The sequence below is a fragment of the Pararge aegeria genome, chromosome 10, assembly GCF_905163445.1.
Source record: "Pararge aegeria chromosome 10, ilParAegt1.1, whole genome shotgun sequence".
In the NCBI taxonomy this organism is placed as follows: domain Eukaryota; kingdom Metazoa; phylum Arthropoda; class Insecta; order Lepidoptera; family Nymphalidae; genus Pararge; species Pararge aegeria.
Genome location: NC_053189.1, coordinates 2187598 through 2199667, shown reverse-complemented (window position 1 = coordinate 2199667; position 12070 = coordinate 2187598). Strand labels below are relative to the sequence as shown.

Here is a 12070-nt window from a genome sequence, read left to right as displayed (position 1 = left end):
TCATCCTGAATTTCTTAGTAGAATCTGCCTTTCAAAACGTTGATAGAGTCACTATAAATAGACAGACTTGACGTTTCAAAAGTGCTCATAAATAATCTTAATTGAAATAAAATAGTTTTGAATTTTAATAAGTACATAACGTGACGCTTTTGGTACTTTTATATAAGGCCGCGATATAATACCTTCTACCATTATGCTCTATTGTATAATTTTTTTGTGTACAATGAAAGTGTGTACATTCGTTCATTCATGTACACTATCCATTCATTCATCCATTAGTAACCGAATTTTATGTAGAACACAAGGCGTAAGATGTCAAGTTAATTTATTATAATAAGGCAACATGAATTTAGTTGCAAGTTCTGAAGTGCAACTGAAACGACGACAGCTATTTATCGGCTGGAGTTGTAATTTTCCCTACTTTATTGTTTCGTTCCGCTTGAGTGCTTCTTGACTTGTATTGCAACTTGCGAGAAGTGGTATAACTAATTGATTACAGAAATAAATGAACTTAAAATGTATTCAAATAAGTATTAATTTTCAATAAATGTACGAGGGAAAGATAATAGAATTGAACATTCTTTCAGAGCGCAGAATTTAAGATAAATTATTAAATGCTTTTTAAAGAATGCGAGCGAAAAAAAATGGAAAAATGCTCTGTAAGGTAAGTGAAAAACCATTGCCTATGAATAGAGCAACACTTAGCAGAGTACGCAATACAAATTTGCAGAGTACGCAATACCAATTTGCAGAATACGCAATACAAATTCGCAAAGTACGCAATACAAATTCGCAGAGTACGCAATACAAATTCGAAGAGTATGCAATACAAATTCCTCACGTTGTCCATCAACCTGATGCGAAAGACTCATGTTCCTGTAGTTATACTGACAACCACAGCAATGCTGCTTAACGGCAGAAATTAGCATGGCGGTAGTACTCTCCCGAAAAAGCTTTATAACTACTATAAAAATAGGAACGGCAGGATTTAAACCCGCATCGCTCCGAAAATCGCGGCCTTAGCCAACTCCATTGTTTCAACTAAGACAACATTCTTGTACCACCCAGTGAAGGTAAAACAATTGAAAGTAAAAAATATAAAACTTCAAAATAATTAGTGTAATCCCCGCATTATTAAAAAAATCAAAATTCAAAATACATTAGTCTCAAGTAGGCCTAATATCAGCACTTTTAAAAATGAACTTTTCTGTTTGCTTGTTGAGACTCTACCACCGGTTTGGGAGGCAGGTTTTACCGAGAAGAAACTCAGCAGCTATTTAAAAACATCATCATCTTATCAACCCATTACCGGCCCATTACAAGGCATGGGTCTCCTCCCACAGTGAGAAGGGCTTAGGCCGTAGTCCACCACGCTGGCCAAGCGCGGACAGGTGGACTCCACCCACCTTTTATTAACTCTTAGGCATGCACGTTTCTTCACCAAACATGGTGAAGAAACGTGCATGCCCAAAAACGTGCATGCCTAGAACCGGTCATTCCTACACCGTTGAAGCAAGTGATATTTAAATTGCCTAAAACGCACATAACTTTTCTAAAACGCACATAAGTTAGAAAAGTTATTTGCGTTTAGTTTTTGCGAGGTGCGTTTAGTCGAAGTTTCGTTTCACAATAATTAATCTGTGTTGCAAGATTATCTCAAAAAAAAATGATAATAGAATTTATAATGGAGCTAATTAAATCACGTCAATACAATCGCGGCGCTATAATAATATCTACTAATTATTAGTTTAATTGCGAACAGCTTACGCTCTGATAATTATATTATCTCTCATCCTAATCTTGATGTAAAACAAATATTATTATCGGTGATGCCTTAAGTAATTAGTTAACCTACATTAAGCTAAGCTTCCAAGTTGTTAAAACTTTTTAATGCGTTTGCAGATTTTACCCAGGACGCTAAAACGTCGAAGTTTTCTAAGTTTGCCGTGCCTGTATGTATGTGTTAGTGTGTGAGTGTATTTGCGTCACGCGCGCGCGCGCGCGCGTGTGTGTGTGTGTGTGTGTGTGTGTGTGTGTGTGTGTGTGTGTGTCTGTGGCATCGTAGCTCCCAAACGTATGAACCGGTGTTCCTAGCTATTTTTGACGAGAATCGGTCCGAGATTGCCTCCGCCACTATAAATCGGACTAAATATTTTTATCAACTTTCTCAACAGGTATGGGTATCAACAGAAAGGGTTTGACTTTTAAAACAAAAGCCACAATATTGAAAGTCAGGGCTTTTTTTTAATTATATATTATAGGCTTTCGTACACACACGACCAAAGCTATACAGGCATTTCATATATCATACGAAAAGTTTCGAATAAGGGTTTAAAGAAAAACCGTGCAACTATAAAAATAAAAAATGTCGACGTAGAAACCTCATTATACGGGACAGAGATTTTATTTGATCTTCAGACTTTGATATATAGCACAAGACGCCCAACAAGTGACGCGCTTAAGAGAGGACATAGCGGAGAGATGAAAAAGGTCTCGGACGAAGCGAGGATACCATATTTCTGTGTGTTTATCCGCAATGCCAGACTTTTAGTATTGTACGTAAGCAATACTAAAAGTCCGGCATTGCGGATTAACACACAGAAATATGGTATGTTTCAATACACACTTTTCGTTTCGGCGCAATTACACATGAATAAATAAGTATTTGACATGATAAAAACTAAATAGTTTAGGGTTCTTTTTTTTTATGAGATTTTATTTCAATGTAATGCTAAATAAGTATTGGTGAAATACTGTTAATTGATGACTATAATAATATTTTTACCGTACGTTGTATGCTTTTGGAGATGAAGTGGCGGGGTGTGAAATATGTCCAGTTCCGAATTACTATAAGTTAGGTTATTGAGCAAGCGCAGCGCACGAGTCAGTGGGGCGGGGCGTGCATAGTCAATTTAGTTCTCCAGCATGATAAAGAAGACAAATGACGATTACGCGCAGTGGCATAGCCATCCGATACATGAAAACCTATCGACCCTAACATAAAGGAATCACTTGTTTTGCCCTGGACTAGATTGATCACATTCTGGAGCAACGCTACAGTACGCCTCAGTTCCAACCGGTCGTATCCCACCATACCAAGAAGAAACATACATTATGTCATTTGTTTGGGAAGAATGATTAGAAAAGTATCATTTTTGCTTCCTACCTACATCCGGCGTAGGACTGTAGTGCAAGGCGTCTCCATTTCCAAGAGCAAGAGCCACGTCGCTCTATGAGAGATATCCTTGGAAGGTAACCTCGTTTACTTTTAGTGATTACATTTCCCTCACTGAATGTACGTAATGTAAATATCATTTGGATGTTTAGTCAATATTTTCGAGTTACTTATCAATGTTTGCTTTCGAATCTTTTATGGGAGCAAACGAGTTTTTTTTAATGCCTGCTTTCAATTCAAACGAATTTTTATTGAGGACCTTAGAATGTTTATCGAATTGCTGCGAAATTATAATAGAATTATCTGTTCCTTTACGCGTAGGTTCCTTACATATTTCAATTACGTGTACAGATTTATTCATCGCGGGTAACACTGCGGAACGTAGCTAGTATCAGTGGCATTCATAGAGGGTATGCACGGGGTATGCAAATGATATAATATGAAAAAAATCTCCAGTGTACCCTCTATGCACTCCACTGGCTAGTCTAAATCGAGGAAGTGTACTATAGACTACTTTTAACTATATCTATAGAATATAGAGTGTAGCTTTACTATACTATAACTATTGCTGTCGCTATTTGTATTTTCGATTTACTTATCAATGTTTGCTTACGAGTCCAAATAATATCTTGCAATAATAACTACTAAAAACTAAAAAAATATCATCTGACTAACACACTTTTCCATTACTTCTCAAATAAAAATGAATTCTCATTTCCTTTCCATTATAAAGTTTACTTTCTTTTATAAAGTTTAAACTTTTTGTTTTTATATGTGATTTCATAACTGGACTTCCCTCAACTCAATAGGTACTTACAGAATACCAGCGTTGTGGGTACATTAGCATCCGGAACATTAAGTTGAGTCAGAACTTTTATATTGGCACGACACATAATTAAGCTATTAATAATTAAGTACAAAATATTAAGTTACTCCGTATGTAAGTCTGTTTGTGTTGTTCTGGTAAATAAACAAATTCTATTCTATTCTATTCTATTCTAATAATTTATTAAGGAAAAAACTGAAGACTTTTCTTGGCGAGAAGACTTACAGTTATAATGAATTCTTAGAAAATAAAATTATATCATGTAAAATTTTTAAATTCATACATTTGAATGAAATAATTGATTATTTAATAATATATAACTCTGTGACGTATAATATTAATATTTATGAATAAATTTCTATTGACTATTGAGTATTTGCGTGGTTGAAAAGTTCTAAGCGTAAAGCAAGAGCGAATTCGTTTAACACCGCGTAAAGATATTTCTAGCCTATATTGTTCTCTCTCTTTCTCTCTGTACCCTTGTACTACAAAACATGTCGATCGCATTTTTGCTCTGTGAGAAACAAAATCAAATCCATCCCACAAGATAACCAAACTTTATCATTTATAATTATTGTAAACTAGCAGAGGCCTGCGACTTTGCCTGCGTTGGATTTTTTCGCATCCTTACCCTGCTGTAACATCCTGTGGGCCTCCGTACTCTATTTTAGCCTTATAATTTCAGAAGCGATACTAATTGTAATAATTGGGATAAGAATTAATTGAATGTGGTTCCTAATTTGACTATAATGACTTCCATATAAAATATAAATTCATGCTGTCAATGATGTGCATACCGCACAGGGGAATTCAGATATAAATTAAAGTAAATCTCCATTACGAGTTATAAAAAACTTAAGTATAGGCATTGTAAGGGTTATCAAAAGCCTACCCTTAAGTATTTACAACTCGTACTGTCATCTCCATACCCTGTGCATACCCTCTATGCACACCACTGTATGCTGTCATAACTTAGTGTAAAACACCAGGCTTACGTACTTTTAAAATAAGAGATACTTGTATGAATGATTGAATGAATACACTTTTGCTGTACACCACATAAAAATACAGGAAAAATTTAAAAAAACGAGTTTACACGATGTGTACAGTTAGGCGGCCTTATCGCTACATAGCGATCTTTTCCAGGCAACCGATGGCGTAAAACACTGCTCGAGATGTGATTGTATTTATTTCTATAAGATTTGATTTGAAAACTATATCTCACTACTTTAGCTGCCACATAAAATATAGATATATACTGTCACTGACTTTATTAGTACGATAGGATAAAGTGTTAATAATTTATCGTGTGGAAGCTAGGATATTTGTGGTGAAATTTCTGTGTAAAATCTCTATGAAATTTGAACTGCTTTCAATGAATCTATTTCTATTTCAGTTCAATTTTAATTTATCCGGAATTCATGAATCTTACACCGATGCATTGGTGGAATAGAGATTTACATTCTATTAGGAAGAATTTATGGTCCCTACAGTGATTCAATGCTGTTATTATATAGTATAACTTCTATTTTCAACGGGTTATTTAAAAAGAAAATGGACTGTAATAATATGAATATTAGAAGCAAAAATAAACTCGTTGTGCAGTTTACTAGGCTACTTGAAATTGCTAATTTATTCACGGGCAATCGTATGTTATTTTATAACAAATTACCGATTGAAATCTTTGTGATTTCTCTCAATAAGTTCAAAGTTTATATAAAACGTAAGCTTACAGAAAAATACTATTATAATGTTAGGGATTACTTAAACGATAAGAAAGCTTGGGTGTGAATTGCTCTAACTTCAGAGCTTAGTAATAATTTACTGTGAGATGGTGATAACAAAAAAAAATACCCGACTAATTTTGTTGTGGGCTCTTCTTGGACCAGGAACTCTCGTACCGCTTTTGGAACTCTCGTAGCTGTAGGTTTAAGTTATCGAACGAAGTTATCGCCATCACCTTATAATTATGTAAACATATATGTAAGAACGCTTCATAAGTGTCTGTGATAGGCCGACATGAATAAAGAAATTTTGAATTTGAATTTATGGGGTTCTATTGGTTTTTTTGGATGCAATACACTTAAGCGATATTAAGAATCATATTGTCTAAAACGGATGGCGAACAACTACTTCAATATAAAAAAAAACAGTAGAAAAGTTTTTTTTTATATAACTAACGCCAATTTTATATTTTTCATTTTGATTTGTGCTTGTTGTTTTTTCTATATCTGGACACCTTTTAGTTTTCATCACTTTTGCAATAAGAAAATACACAAAGAAGTTATGGGCTGGGGATCGAACTCGGTCCCCCGAAAGGAAAGCCGAAGCATTACCCACTAGGCTATCACCGCTCATTAATACATGTAATACTCGTCAAAAATATTTCTTACGCCCTTAATAAAGATCAAAGCAAACTTTCTTATGCTAAAACCGGATCCATTCAAATGCACTTAAATAAAATCACCATAAATTACCACAAGTGCACACTGATACTTGTATAGATCTTGTTGCATAGACAATAAGGGCTATATTTAAATAGCTTGTTAACTCTCTTCGAAGACGACAAAGGTGACAGCGGTGATTGCTTACATGCGCTCGCGCACAATCAGCCGTCCCCTTTGTGCTATATTGAAGTACAATAAAAGGGTATTTTATATGTTTCAAAGAAGTCGCATCACAGAAACAAACAAAAAACCATGCCAGACTTATACACAAATTTACATTGTTAAAACCATTTTATTAGCACACGCGGATATGCGCCAGTGTACGCCAGTTAGCTCGTTTTTATTATGACTTAGTTTTGACACTTTTATATTAAGCAATAATTTTATGATTACTTAAAAAAGTATAATAGCCTACTGAATATAATATAAAATAAAATATCTTTCTGATGGTGAACGAATTATTAAAATCTGTTTAGTAGTTTCAGAGTTTATCGTTTAGAAATAAACCAACTAATGTTTCCTCTTTATAGTCTACTAGCGGTTTCCATTTAGTGTAGTCAAAAATGATGTTGACTGGTTGCTTGATAAATAAAATAAATATCCTACACCAATACACACATCACCATCTTGCCCAAAGTAAGCGTAGCTTGTGTTATGGGTACTAAGATAACTGATGCATAATTTTAAGAATATTATGCATAAAAACTTATAATATATAAACATATAACCTAATATAAACTTATATAATATAAACACCCAGACACTGAAAAACATTCATGTTCATCACACAAACATTGTCCAGTTGTGGGAATCGAACCCAGGGCCTTGGACTCAGAAAGCAGGGTCGCTGCCCACTGCGTCAGACTGCAGAATGGAGACATAAACAAACAAGCACTCTTTCGCCTTAAAAAACAGTTAGATAGTTAGGATTACTATAAAATGCTTTGCCCGTACTGACTGATAGATTGTCTCTATGCGAAACGACGGGTCACGTACAAAATTTGAAAGACACCAACCAGCCATGTCACCTGACGAAAGACACTTCGAACACCCTAGTGGTGTAATAAAATCGTTTTTTTTATTCTAAAAAATAAATCATAAATGAAACATAAAACTGCTGGCATCTGCTATTATCCATATAGCAGTTTCAATAGTTTTTTTTTTCATGTATACTTCATACATGAAAAAAAAAAAACTATTGAAACTGCTCACTAAAAATGGAGTGAGTTCACATTTTTGTTGTAAAGTGCAATAAAAAGCTGGCGCTATTATATAAAATCAATATGACAGCATCGATACAGCCTTTGTGACTGTTTGATATTCAATAATGGCTACAGGCTGCATGCTAGCAACATGGTTATAGCTGGTATTGTTTACGGCTTGGCACTTAACTGGGCGCGTAAAATATTTGTAACAACTGCCGAATATAAATGTTACCCAAACGACTGACACATATTTCGGATTCCGGTTTTGTGCAATTGAATTAATGAGTGTTTTTGGATACATTTTAAAATGTTATACCCAAATGTTTTATCATTGACATCGTGTTTGTACTTTGTTTTACTATTATTCTCTGGCACTGATGAGTTACCGTATATATTAAGCAATGTATTTTATTGTGAATTGAATTCGAATATTTGTATTCATTTTATTATTTCTGCTATAATACCTATTCAGTTCGGTTTTTATGTTTGATTACTGATGATCAGTGGATCGATTCCAACAAAAATTGTTCCGACGCATTTTCAACGCGACGCAATACCTTCTTAGTTAGGAAATTTACTTTGTCACTAGCACATAGCTCAGCTAGCACTTCGACTACACTTTCGGGGTACTGAGTTCAAATCCTAGCACGCACTTCTTCTCTAAGTTATGTGCGTTTTAATTCAAATTCAAAATCATTTATTTAAAGTAGAACCAGTTCATTTTTATTTATTTAAACTCTTTATTTGTACACCACTACAGAGTTAGGAAAATAAAGGAGGAATAGAGAGAAACACAAAAAACTGGAGTAGATTACCAAAGGCGGCCTTATCGCTTAAAAGGGATCTCTGCCTTAGGATTAGGAGACAACAAGAGCGAGAACAAATAGGTGGTGTAAAATTATTATAAACCTACATTCAAATAAATACATACGAATATATAAACAAAATATACACAAATAAAAACAAAATAAAATATTTATATATATATATATATATATAAAATACACATACATATACAGTTTATACGCACGGAAACGTCAAGTCAGCCTGTTGTTAGTGACTCTACCATCGGTTCGGAAGGCAGATTCCATCGAGAAGAGCCGGCAAGAAACTCATCAGCAGCATTACGAAAATATTACTTCGACGGTGAAGGAATAGTTCTTGAGGAATCCTGCATGCCTAAGAGTTCTATAATGTTCTCAAAGTCGCGTGAAGTCCACCAATCCGCACTGAGCCAGCGTGGTGAACTACGCGCCTTCTCATTGTGCGCGGACACCCGTTCCCTGGAGTAGCCATGATGGATGATATGATGATGATGATAATTACTGTGCCATTAAGAGCACGCTAAGCTTTGGTCATAGTTATTATCAATCACCAACGAAGCCCGCCAATCCGCCATAAAATAACATAATGTGTCTAAGCTCTTAATTCCTCATTACTATGAAACACTGAGCCTGCTCCAAGCTGTGGAACACTGTTATGCCGAGACTGCAAGAAGTTCTACGTTATTGGATTTATATAAATATATATCTGTTGCATATCACTCATTGTTCAGCACTTTAATTGATTCGACGACTTTGGCTACATAAAATTACCAATTCATTCAAGGAAAATTGTTTATTATTTTATACAGGTGTTGGATAGAAGCAGGCGTAACTTTGATATATTCAACTCCATGATATATTATAAAAATTAAGCTTAATATAATATACTCCGCGAAAAGCAGGGGAATCTGTATGGTGTAATTTATAATTTCTTCAATCTTTAAACTCCATACCTAACCGATCTTCGGCAATGTACCCTCTACGTACGTTTGGCTCCAAAACCAGAGCATCCTTAGGAGATGTTGACTTTACAATGAACTTATGAATGATGTTTACTTAACAATTATTCAGAATAATTTTTTCTTCCTGTCTGAAAAAGTCTTGACTCTCATAGTAGCTGATTAGTCACTATCTTCGATATATTTCAAATCACAATATATTGTAATGCCAGTTATTATATTACCTAAAGGTTACGGCCTCCCTTTCGGGGGTACGAAGTTCGATCCCACGTACCTCTACCTTTCGGAGCTATCAGCGTTTTTCAACAATTAAGTTTTACTTATGCTGCAACGTTGAAGGGAAACATAGTGAGGTAATTTGCCTGCTTGGGAGTTCTGCATAATGTTGTCAAAGGTGAGTCCACCAATCCGTACTGGGCCAGCGTGGTGGACAAAGGCCTTAACCATAGTTAGAAAACATAGTGAGGCAACTTTCATGCATAATGTTTTTGAAAGCGTGTGACTTGGTTGACCATAATGATATATTACACATAGGAAAAAGTATCTTAATACTTGGACCTTGCTCAGGAGATTACCGCCATGTGGAATGTTGAGTCGACCGTTATTGTTCCGATCGTCGTTTCAGTCAATGGTCTTCTCGCGAAAAGCTTCGACCAACATTTTAAGAAGCTTTCGCTTGGTTGTTGGATCAAGGGTCTGATACATAAGGCTTGAAACGGCGCGTATTGTGAGGAGGTTCCTCAATCTGGAGCCCTGACCGCCGGTTGCTTGGGCATTCAAAAGCTCTGCAAGCGGAGGGTAGATGTTTTTTCTTATAAATTTTCAATAGTGTTTTTTATTTTTATAAGCATTGTCAAATGAAAATCAATAAATGATACTGATAAAAATATTACAAATTACCCACTATACAATAAACAGCCGAAAATAATTATAAGTGTTCATTCCTTAAAAGTCCCTGCGATTATCGTTAATGTACTTAAAGCACTGCGATTACAAGTCCATCTCACTGATTAGATTCATTAACTGAGATGAGACTGCTATATACCTGTTGGAGGTATATCTCCTAGAGGGCGGCCTTTATGTATTGCTGGAGTACAATGGAGTACACGTCCTATTATATATCAATACAAATTGTATATACACTAGCACATTTATTTAATCGCTGTAGATTATAACCATCGACTATCTCTCTAATAACAATCCAGATACTAAAACATCTCTCTTGATTCTTTCTGTAATATGTAATTATCTGCGTAAACACAGTGATAAAACAAAAGTACCAACCAATTAAAACCTAAGAAGCTAAGCTGAATTATGTAATAACTTATTTAAAAATGCATTTAAATCCACACTATCTACTATGAAAATTCCAAAGTTTGTTTGTTACCTACGCTTATCTAAACCAGTGCAACGATCGAGATTGAGATATGGCCAATAGTGCCCACAACAGGGCACGGGTCTCCTCCCACAATGAGAAGGGGTTAAGGCCGTAGTCCACCTCGCTGGCACAGTGCAGATTGCTGGTCTCCACATACATTTGAGAACATTATGTAGAACTCTCAGGCATGAAGGTTACGATGTGCTTAAATTAAAAAGCACATAACTACGAACAGCCAGTGGCGCGTGTTGGGGCTCGAACCTAGTATCCACGAAAGGTAAGCCGAAGCCTTACCCTGTAGGTTATCATCGCTTCCAAACATTTTAAAGTCAAAGTCAAAGTCAAATATTTCTTTATTCAAATACGCACATAGATAGCACTTTTGATGCGTTGATTACACACAAAATGTGTACATAGCAGCGAGTAGTATGGCGGAATTCGTAAACTTAAAACTAAAGCTACGAAGGTTCCAAACGCGCCCTAACTTAAATATAAATTATACTTACAAAATCGATAACTTTCATTATAACTTGATGTTTCCCGTGGCTTAGTCCGCGTTTGTTTTGTCTTCGTTTTTAATTTCTCACGGAAATCGTTTGTTCTACTACTAAAAGATGAGTACCCTATTTTTTTTTTAACTCTAAATCCAGTTTATGTGGAAACCTTTTTCTTGGGAGAGTTGTGAATATTGACGGACTTAAAAAAAAATTTGGTTACCTATCTACATGTATTAACAGCACTTTTTATTTATTGAAAACGTTTTTCATTAAAACTTGATTTGGAGTTAAAAAGTAAATCTTGGGTACCTATAGGTATATAAGTAGTAGAACAAACGATTCCCGTGGGAAATAAAACAAAACAAAACAAACGTAGAGTAAGCCACGGGAAACTGCTAGTATCAACATAATAATCCTAAGGTTGCCTGGCAGAGACCGCTACTAAGCGATAAGGTTGCCTTTTGTATACTGCCTCTGTGTGTGTTTTCTTTTTTATTCTTCCTCTGTATTTTTGTGTGCAAATAAAGAGTATAAATACATAAATAAATAAACACATCAACACACATAAATGATCGATGTTGAAATAAATATCACATAGAAGCTATCTACAAGTATTAACAGCTAAAATTATGTGCGCTTGGTTTTACAAAGAATTAGCATCCTTAAACCAGAGACAGGATTTTTTTATTCCCGCAGAACAAACTTTTCCCGTGGGGCATAAAAAAAAACCAAATCAAACGCGGACTAAGCCACGGGAAA

The 12070-nt window shown here is 35.2% G+C and overlaps 1 protein-coding gene across 1 annotated transcript in view; it reads left to right on the top strand.

The window, feature by feature from the left end:
- Window positions 1-12070, top strand: part of LOC120626853 — a 140015-nt gene that overhangs the window by 39403 nt on the left and 88542 nt on the right. The gene's annotated exons all lie outside the window — the stretch shown is intronic.